Source organism: Condylura cristata, unplaced genomic scaffold (genome assembly GCF_000260355.1).
Source record: "Condylura cristata isolate star-nosed mole 26May11 unplaced genomic scaffold, ConCri1.0 scaffold00008, whole genome shotgun sequence".
NCBI classification, from domain to species: Eukaryota; Metazoa; Chordata; class Mammalia; order Eulipotyphla; family Talpidae; genus Condylura; species Condylura cristata.
Window position 1 is genome coordinate 21,582,191 of NW_004567109.1, and position 9,342 is coordinate 21,591,532.

The window sequence follows — 9,342 nt, forward strand, 5'->3', positions numbered from 1 at the left end:
CTTAGAGTCTGGGTTTCTGTGTCTGGGGAGTTCATGGGGCCACTTTGCTTTGGAAAGGTTTCTTTTCTCTCAGCTTGAGTGTCTGAAAGAGCGGGACCCTTGTGAGGAGACGTCAGAAGCCAAGGGGACTGACACTGGTTATTCAAGCTGCAGTCTTCGACTGATTTAAGAAATGAACCGCATCAGAATCCACTTGCTGCTCATGCTGCCTGCCTGCCTTCCTCCTGGTCTCTGCTGCACGCTTGCCGGACTCAGCTATGACCTGTTTGGTCAAGAGTCAAGAGGGCATCTCTCGTGGAGAAAGCCATCGCTAGCCTTAAGACAGGACCAGGAGAATTCCTCCACTCCTGACTGCCGTGGCATGGGCTGCCCTCTCAGCTGCCTGCTCATAGCATGGCATCTGTTACGGAGGGCCGCTGGAGCTCCTTGTCAGACGGTGATGCAGAAGGCTCTCCAGCGGGTGCCTGCTTCCTACTCACTTGAGCTGGGACAATAGAAAGAATATTGCTCCTCTTCATTGGGCTTCATTGGCCGTAGAGGCCAGTGGTGAGCTCTCTGTTTTACCTTGGCTGCCATCCTTTCAACTAGAATGAGATCTGTTGTCATAGGAAGAACAGAGGTGCCAGGGTAAATGGGTATTTCTCCCCTGACAGTAAAAGGTCATCAGACCTTGGACCACTTTGTCTCGGAGTGTCTCAAGGCACTGGACAGGAGGCCTTAATATCACATGATTTCAAGTCTCACCCTGGCGCCCTTAGAATTTCCTCACCATAGATCCACCACTGGTATGTGGTATGTGGATATCTCTGCCACTTATTTCATTTTCAGCAGCTCCCCAGATGGACTCATCCTATACCACCAGAAAAATGAAGATAACTTTCAGAAAAACACATGATGAAGTAGAATGATACATTAGAATGAAGAATATAGTTGAGTAGGAAATGAAGGTTCGTCCTTCTGATGTCTTCAGGGGGGTGCAGCAGGTCGCTGTCACCTGAAGTCAGTAGCCCTGCCCTGCAGCTGGGTCAGGGCAGCCCTGCGGACTTCGGAATCCCAAGTTCAGTGTTCTGTCTCCTGCGTCCGTCAGGCTTCATTCTAGCTCAGGACTTCTCCGTGAAGGGGATTGTATGGCCTTACCCACCGTCTTGTACCTAGACATGTCTCCGGGGCACAGGCGAGCTCAGATTCTGGGCCCTCCCCCTTGGCAAGTGTGTGGAGCACTGTGCATGCACTGAAGGCTGCTGGCCTGGGAGAGGCTGAAGTTCACTTCCTGGCTCACTTTTTGCATGTCGAGGCCACTTGAAAACTCCAGTGTAACTGGAATCTCAGGCCAGTGGGTGGGCCGCATGTTCCCATAGGCTCCTGTTCTTCTGGACATGTTTCGATCTGTTGTGATTGACAAGCAGCTTCCTTGCTTGCACTTGCCCTTTAAATTCCCTGGCCAGCAGGGCCCGTCTGGGTGTAAACAAACACTTTGGTGCAGCCCAAGAGAGTCCCTATCTAATACCCAGCTGATCCCCTTACATCCGGAGCACTCTTTAAACATTTTTTCCTAACATTTGCAGCATCCGTCCTCCCAGTGATCTTCACAGTGACCCTGCAGGGAGACAGGAAGAGGGATTTGTGATTGGTGTTATAGATGGCGACAGGGAGCCTCAAAAGTACAGTGACTTGCCCAAGGTCACTCTGAATTAGGGTGGGCTGAAACCAAAACATTGCTCTGCTGGCATCCTTTACATACACTTGTTTTCTGGCCAAAGGGGTACGTGTGCTGACATCTGTGGAGAGAACATCCTTACTAAATGTGAACTGTTTCCTTTGCGCTCCCTCCTCAAGCTCACTGGCCAGCCTTGAGTATATGCAGAATAAGTAAAGCAGTCAGATCTGGTGTGGATGGAGCGGGATAATGTTCCTGGAGACTGATACTGGGTGGAGCCTGGAAGTCCCTGGGATTTTGAATAGACCACCCAGTTGATCTCCTTGCTGCTCAATTCTGCCAAGACCACAAGGGGGCAGCATGTAACATCAAAGTCTTGCAGGTGTCCTGTCCCACCCTTTTCCCAATTTGACCAACTCAAGGGAACTAGGGGATTGTTCTCTTTTTCAGTGGGTACTCAGTCCTTAAACATTTTCCTCATAAGACCCTTAAATTTGGAAGGGAGGGGCCTCCCTAAGGCAACAGTGAGGACAGAAAACACTATCCTCTTCAAGAGTATTACATCAGGGTCGGTAGTTAGATTTTAATAAGGACCTTCTGACACCCCAAGTTCATTCAAGGTCCGTCCTATGTCCCCTGCTTTGTGTCTCTCTTCTTTCTCCTGCACTCTGCTCCCGTCACACTGGTCCTAGACTTACCTCATGTACTGGCCCCAGGGCCTGGGATATATATGATACATACATAACATACATATATAGATATAGATAAATATCGAGGCCTCATTTAAATGGCCTTACTGAGAAACTTATTAACTCCTGAGACAACTAGTGAAGAGCTTTTTGATGTTCCTCCAACAGCTCTGATTGTTAGTGGTCATACACACACTAGGCAAATATTTCTCTGGCTCTTTGTGTGTCAGCTGTTCTGGACATTAGGAAGACAGTTGAAAACAGGTCAGACCAGGTCTGTGCAATCATGGAGCTTATCTTAATTGGGGGGGAGGGGCAACAGGAGTGGGTAGGAATGAGAATAGGAAAGACCAAACACTGGACCAGTTCAGCTCTGAAGAAACTACCCCTCTTTTGGAACTTTTTGGTCATCTTCACAGTCCTCCAGTTCAGGATCATCTGTGAGGGTCATCTGCAGAGCCCAGCATCAGCAGGTCCTGGCACCAACACCTGGGTAGGTACCTAGCCTTTACCCACCTCTCTAGCCACCGATAGGCCTCTAAGGTGGTATCTAAATTCCCTAACCTGGTGAGGAGGGGGCCTCAGGGTGGAGGTTGAGAGTCTGGTCACATGATCAGCTTGGGCATGGCTTCCTGAACCAGGCTGGCAACTAATCAACAGCTTGGATGCTGGACTACACCCTGGTGTAGGAAGAGGGGCTGGGGGGACAGGAAAGTGGTCACTTAGGAAGGGCGAATTCAGTTGCACCAGGCTGAACTGGGCTCCTGCTGGCTGGCTGGTGCCAAAGAGAACTGAAACAGCTGTCTCCCTTCCACAACCCTGAATCTACCATCTTTCTAGCTCCCAACTTTTCTTCCAATGCCCAGTGCCTTACAATGAAAGTCTGTGGTAGGCTTTCTAAGATCTTGGATGTGTCAAAATGTCTTTATTTTGCCATTAAATGACAACTTGGCAATGTATGGGATTGTAGATACACAATTATTTGCCCTCAGCACTCTGAAGATACTATTCCATTGTCTTTTGGCATCTATTGTTGCTGATGATAAGCTTATTGTCAATTCAATTATTGGATCTTTGTAGATAAACCATCTTTGGTGGCGTTTAGAATTTTCTTTTTATTCTTGATGTTATACTTTGGCTATAAGGTGTCTAAATGTAGTTTTGTTTTAAAAAGTATCTTACTAGGCAGTCTGTGGACCTTTTAAATCTAGAAATTCACATTTTATTTCTGGAAAGAGCTTAGTCATTCATTCCAGTATCTTTTTCTGAAACTAATAATATGTATGTGCTAGAGTTTCTCACCCAATCTTCGCTGCCTCTTTTCTTATGTTTAACCTTTTTATTGTTCTGTGCTTCATTCTGGAGACTTCCTATTTTAGTTTCTAACTTATGAATTCTCTCTTCAGCTACATTTACTAACAGACTTATTGATTTTTAAAAATGTCAGTGACTTCAAGTTTTATTTCTAAAATCTCAAAACGTTCTATCCTAAAAATTCAGACTATAGTTCTGTTCTTACCTGCTACCTGTTCCTGTTGGATAGCTTTCTGTTCTTATTTCATAGGTGCTATTCATTTCATTATCTCCTTGAAGAAGTTAACTGTGCTAACTAACCTTCCTTTCAGATTTTCCCAATATCTATAGTTCTTTAAGTATAATTATCAGAGATATGTCTCTCAAGATATTGTACTTCTTATACCTTGAGAAGTTAATCCTTGAAATCCTTGAAATCTTCTCAGCACATTTTCCTCACTGTACTACAGAACAGGGAGGCTCCTGTAGGGGCCAACTTCTCTATTGCGTTTGTCCACACAATGGGAAGTGTGTGTGCCCAAGCTGGTGCTAATGTTTGGCTTGGGATTTTTGCATGGCATGAAAGTTGAGTCCTGAGCTCACCCCCTATGTGAACAGGCCTTAGGTTAGCATCCCCACATGTATACTCTCTACCCAAAGCCAGGATCAGGTGATTATCAGGCAGAGGTTAGTTTAGTTTCTCTAAATCAAAGTGGATAGGGGGAACGCTGCCCCAAGACTCAGCTTTAAGTGAAGAGCCTACTGGAGTCCCTGCCACCCATCCTTATGGGGCCACTCAATGCCCCCTCTGGAGTGCAGCTCCAACTCCTGCTCATCTGCTCCTACTGGAATCCCTTCTCATTTCTGGCCTTCTGAGGTTTCTCAGTCATACTTTTGAGCTTGGAGATTATACAGAGAGTTATCCAACACGATGTTCTATATCTCATATTTTCAGAAGAAAGGAATTCAGTAAGTGTTCCATCAAGTTTGACCTGGAAGTCTCTCTTTGAGCCTCCCAGCCCTGTCACTGGTGCTCCTTCTGAGGTACCATCTTCCCTGAGCCCCTAGCCTTATCAAAACTCATCTCTTTTTTGGAACCCTCTCCTTGCCACTCAATCTGAAATCCCTCCAACTCATGTCACTTCTCTGCCTGAGTCCACACCCAGGTTTTCTCCCCCCATGGTTGTGGGGAGCAGGGAAGCTTCCATTGCACTGTCAGCACCTCAGAAGAATCCTTCAGTTTCCAGCCAACTTTCATTGAGAACAGCAGCAGTGTTGCCTTTTGCGTTAGCATTAGGGGAAGAATCCTGAAGGAAGAGGAGAGCAGTACAAGGGAATGACTGACCTTGAATTCCACACCCCCTTCTCTCTCAAGTTCCTTGCTTATGGGCTCCCTCCAGCCCAGAGGATCAATGGGGGTTCACTTTCACTGAACTCAGCAACACTCCCTCCCCATCTCCAGTGGCTCTGAGCAGGCCTTCGGAGCTCTCTCTCTCTCTCTCTCACACACACACACACACACACACACACACACACTCACATCCCACTCTGGGGAAGAGGAACTCCCCAGGCAGCTCCTAGCACCTCTTACCTAAGTCTGGATGGCCTAAGTCTCCCTAGAGTCCTTTCTGGGCCTCCTTGGGAAAAGGAAGCAGGCCTTACCTTTCTCCCATACTACTCCTGCTCTTGGTGGAGGTGAACCCTCCTCTACTCCGAGGTAAATGATGCCTGTGATGCCATCACCCCTGCACACCCTCCACTAGAGAAAGCCTTCCTAGGAAGCCTTCCCAGACTGAGAAGAGCTGCTAACCTAGGGGAATCTCACAGCACCCCTTTCCCCCTGATCTCACACATGAGGTGCGCGAAGATCAGTGGTTCCCACGTATACAGCTTCCTGCCACATCTCACTTTTCATGCCTTGTCAGTAACTCCTCCTGGGGGGGTGGGGGGAGGGCTCTGACTTGCACTACCAGCTAGTCCAGAGGCAGAGCCAGGAGGCCTAGGCATGGACTCATATTCATGGCTGTTTTTGCCCCTGGACTGCCATCCTTCCTGGGAGCTGCCTCCCATTCCACCTTTCCTGAGTTGTCTCCTATAGAGCCACAGCCTCAGCAGCACACCAAGCTCAGGCCTGGCCAGGCTCTTTGAGTCCTATCAGGCCAATTGGCCCTTCAGCCTAGCTTTCAGGATCTCCTGGTCCCTCCTTGCCAAACTTGATCTTCTTTCCCTAGGCTCTATAACATCCCCTCCCCCCTTCCCTAGGACACACATGCATAGAGGTAGAGTAGGCAAATGTTTTCACTGAGACTGTCTTGTCTGTAAAATAGGTGTGTGAACAGCATTACACCCCCACTGTTGTGCTGTTGGGTGGTGAAACAGGCAATGCACTTAAAACGTCCTGCAGGCAGCACAGCATTTAGCATGGGCCTCACTCATGGCCGCTGCAGGCATTATTGGCTGTACTCCCCAGGTCCTCCCCAGCCTTGTTACAAGGCCCCAGGTGCCGTAGCCTATGGAGACCTCTCCCTCTTCTGATCTCTATTAACCCTGACATCTGTAAACAACAACAAAACCCAGGAGGGGTCTGGTGGATAAAAGCCTAACCCTTGCACCCCCATTCAGCCAGAGCACCTCTGGCTTAAATGCTTTTTACAACTGGAGTGCTAGCTTATGACTCTATTTGAAAAAGAATTCCCCTGCTAATAAAGTCTGAAAAACAGACTTAAACCACCCTATTCCCACTTCAAGGAAGGAATCTGAGCCTTTGGTTGACCTGAGGTCACACTGGGAATTGATGACAGGCTTTAAGTTGGCCCCCAAGGGGCCAAGGTTCCAGCCACTCCCAGGCCTCAGCCCTTTCAGGCCTGCAGGTTTCTGCCCCAAGCAGAATCCTGGCAAAGAAGGGGTGGCCACCCAGGGTTCTCTCTGCTCTCAGTACTGACCCCATGGCCCAGGGCACAATTGGTGTGTGCAAGCCAGGAGAGAAGACAGGTCACAGCTCTGGGGTTACCAACTGGCTGTGTACCCTTGGGTGAGTCTCAGTCCCTCTAAGCTTGGCTTTCTCACTTGCAAAAGGCTGTTCTGGGTCCCAGAGGGGCAGAGCCTGGGGCAGAGCTGATGTTCAGCAAATGGGAGCACCCTCCCTCCTCCTTGAATCAATACTCTGCTCCATTGATGGATGGTGGTGACAGTGATGAATTGCAGATCTTGGAGCCCAGCCCCCTTTTTGTACAGATGGGGGAGCTGAAACCCAAGGCAAAAAGGAACTTGCCCAGGTGAGACAGAGAGGGCATCTGGGTAGAGCAGGATGTCTTGGCATGGCTACCAGGGAAAGAAATGAGGGCTGAAGGGCAGGAGGAAGCGGCTGGCTGCGGGTGGGGTAAAGGGAACAGGTGGGAGAGAGGGAGGGTGGAGGGTGGGAAAGCACAGCACCCCCACCCCTCCAGCAGGGGGAATGACGGAGGGAGCCCGAGACAGCTGCTTGCTCAGAAAAGTGTCTTAGTCACTAAAGGCTGCGGGGAGGAAAGTCGTCCTCCCAGTCATGCCCCGGGAATCCGGATGGGGGCGGGAAGGCTTCCCTGTCACTGGGGTGGCCACCTGTCCTCTCTGAACCGGACTTTCTCCTCTGTGTCCTCCAGTCCTCCAAGTATACCAGTGCATGCGGGGCTGGTGTGTGTATGTGTGCACACAAACACACACCACCTACTTTGTTTATAGGCTTATAAACTACCTCTCCCATCCCGACCCCTTCGGAAGAGTTCATGTGTTTCCCTTGTAAAATGCAGTGGGCCTTACCCTCACCAAAGCGTATGCCTGCGGGAGAGCCCATCACTGTGCCGTAGGAAAGTCTTTTCCGAGCCTAACTTCCATGCCTCTAGCTGCAGCCAGTTCCCTCCTAATGCTGCTGCTGGGGCCTTTGAGGAGCTAACCTAGAGTTAAAGAAGGGAAAGATGATGTCAGACCTGTTCCTGCAATAAGGGCTTCTCACGGGGAGAGGAAGGGACTTGCAGCTCCCCCCAACCAACCCAATGGGAAGAGAGGCATGGGTCCGAGGTGATTCTGAACTTGAGGATAAGACTCCCCAGAACAGACTCAATTTCGGATAATCTGGATGTTGACAAAGGTTAAAATACCATTTATGCCACAGAAGAGCCTCAAAAAGACCCCCCCCCCAAATCCCTTGGGACTGCTTTCCTTTCCACTATTCACACTTCAAACTTTAGTCTGAGCCCTAGGGTTCCTGATAGGTGAGGTGGGCAGGCGGGCAGCCCCCTGACTGGGAGGGCAGTGCCACCTGCCTAGGGGTGTTCACTTCAGTTTTTAGACAGGGGACAGACAGTGGGGGTATTGCTGAGTGGTGGAGAATTCGGCTGTATAAGGAGAGGAGGCTAACCCAGCCCTGACATTGCCTCCCCACTGGGGGTCCCCACACTTCCAGCAACTGGTGAGGCTGGGGCATAACCTGTCGGGGTGCATCTGCAGCCAGGGTCAGTGGGAAAATTCAGGTCTGAAAGCAGAAGTTACCGCTCTTTAGGGCAGAGGGGGAAAGGGTCCCTCTGCGGTAGGAATATGGGCCAGCTCAGCTTGGGGACCCCAGTTCCTGCTGCCCCCCCCTCCCCGCCTGCCCGCAGCTCTGCCTCCCTCCCTGCACTGGCTCTCAGCAGATCAATGCTGCCTTTGCTGACAGCTGAGAATGGAGCTGCCTTCCCGCCCCCACGCTCGCCCCTCCCGCCCTGCTCCATCCCCCGAGATCCTCCCAGAGGAGCCGGGAAGAGTTTGCTGGGGAAGCGTCACCCTAGGGCAGGGCCTGCGGAGAGGGTGGCTGCGTGGTGTGGCCGGAGCTTTCCGCGGGACAGTGCAGGAGGAAGGTCAGGACAACCGAATCACCATTCAGGGCGAGGCCTGGAGGGGTAGAGAAGGAAGGGCGCCCCCACCCCACAAAGAGAGGTCGGGCACCAAGAACTTTCCTGGAGAGGGCGTGCCCTGGGAGAGTCTCCCTTTGCGGTGGAATTCGGAGGCCCTTTGGGGAAGGGGTTGTCTAGCCCGCAGCTCTGACTCAAGCGTCTACCTCCAACGCCCATGTGTCCTGACACCAGTTTTCCAGCCCCGGGAGCCAGCGGGGGCGCTTCAGTCTGGGCTGGAGGAGAGCGGGGCTCTGTGAACGCAGTGGCCTAAGTGGGGGGGCAGCTCTCCCCCAATTGGATGAAGGGAAGCTCAGAGGTGGGGGGTGGGGGTGGAGGAAGGCCTACACACCTGAGGCCCGCCGCGAAGCGCCCTCACAAGGGGGCAGCCAGGCGCAGGCCTTTCTGGTGAAGCAGGCCTGGGGGCTGTTCCCCAGCCGCACACTGCCCCACACACCCTCCTACAAGCAGGGCCCCACGGGGCACCCCTCCTCGCTGCGGCTGCCAACCCGAGGGCCGGTTGCCCACTTCACACCCACGTGTGCTGATTCAATGCCCCACCTCGCAGCCCCACGGCCGGCCACTCTGCACACACAGGAGGCACTCCTGCGTGCTCGCGCACCTGCGCTTCCCGGGACGCGGGGTCCCATCCGCGACCGCGGTCACAACTCCACACCGCACTTTTGACAACCACAATCAGGCACCCCCGCCGGGTGTCGGGATCCACACGGGCCCAAGTGGCCGGGCACGCCGCGCGCACCCCGCTCGCACACGCCCAGCCGCCTGGCACCCCCCACCCGTG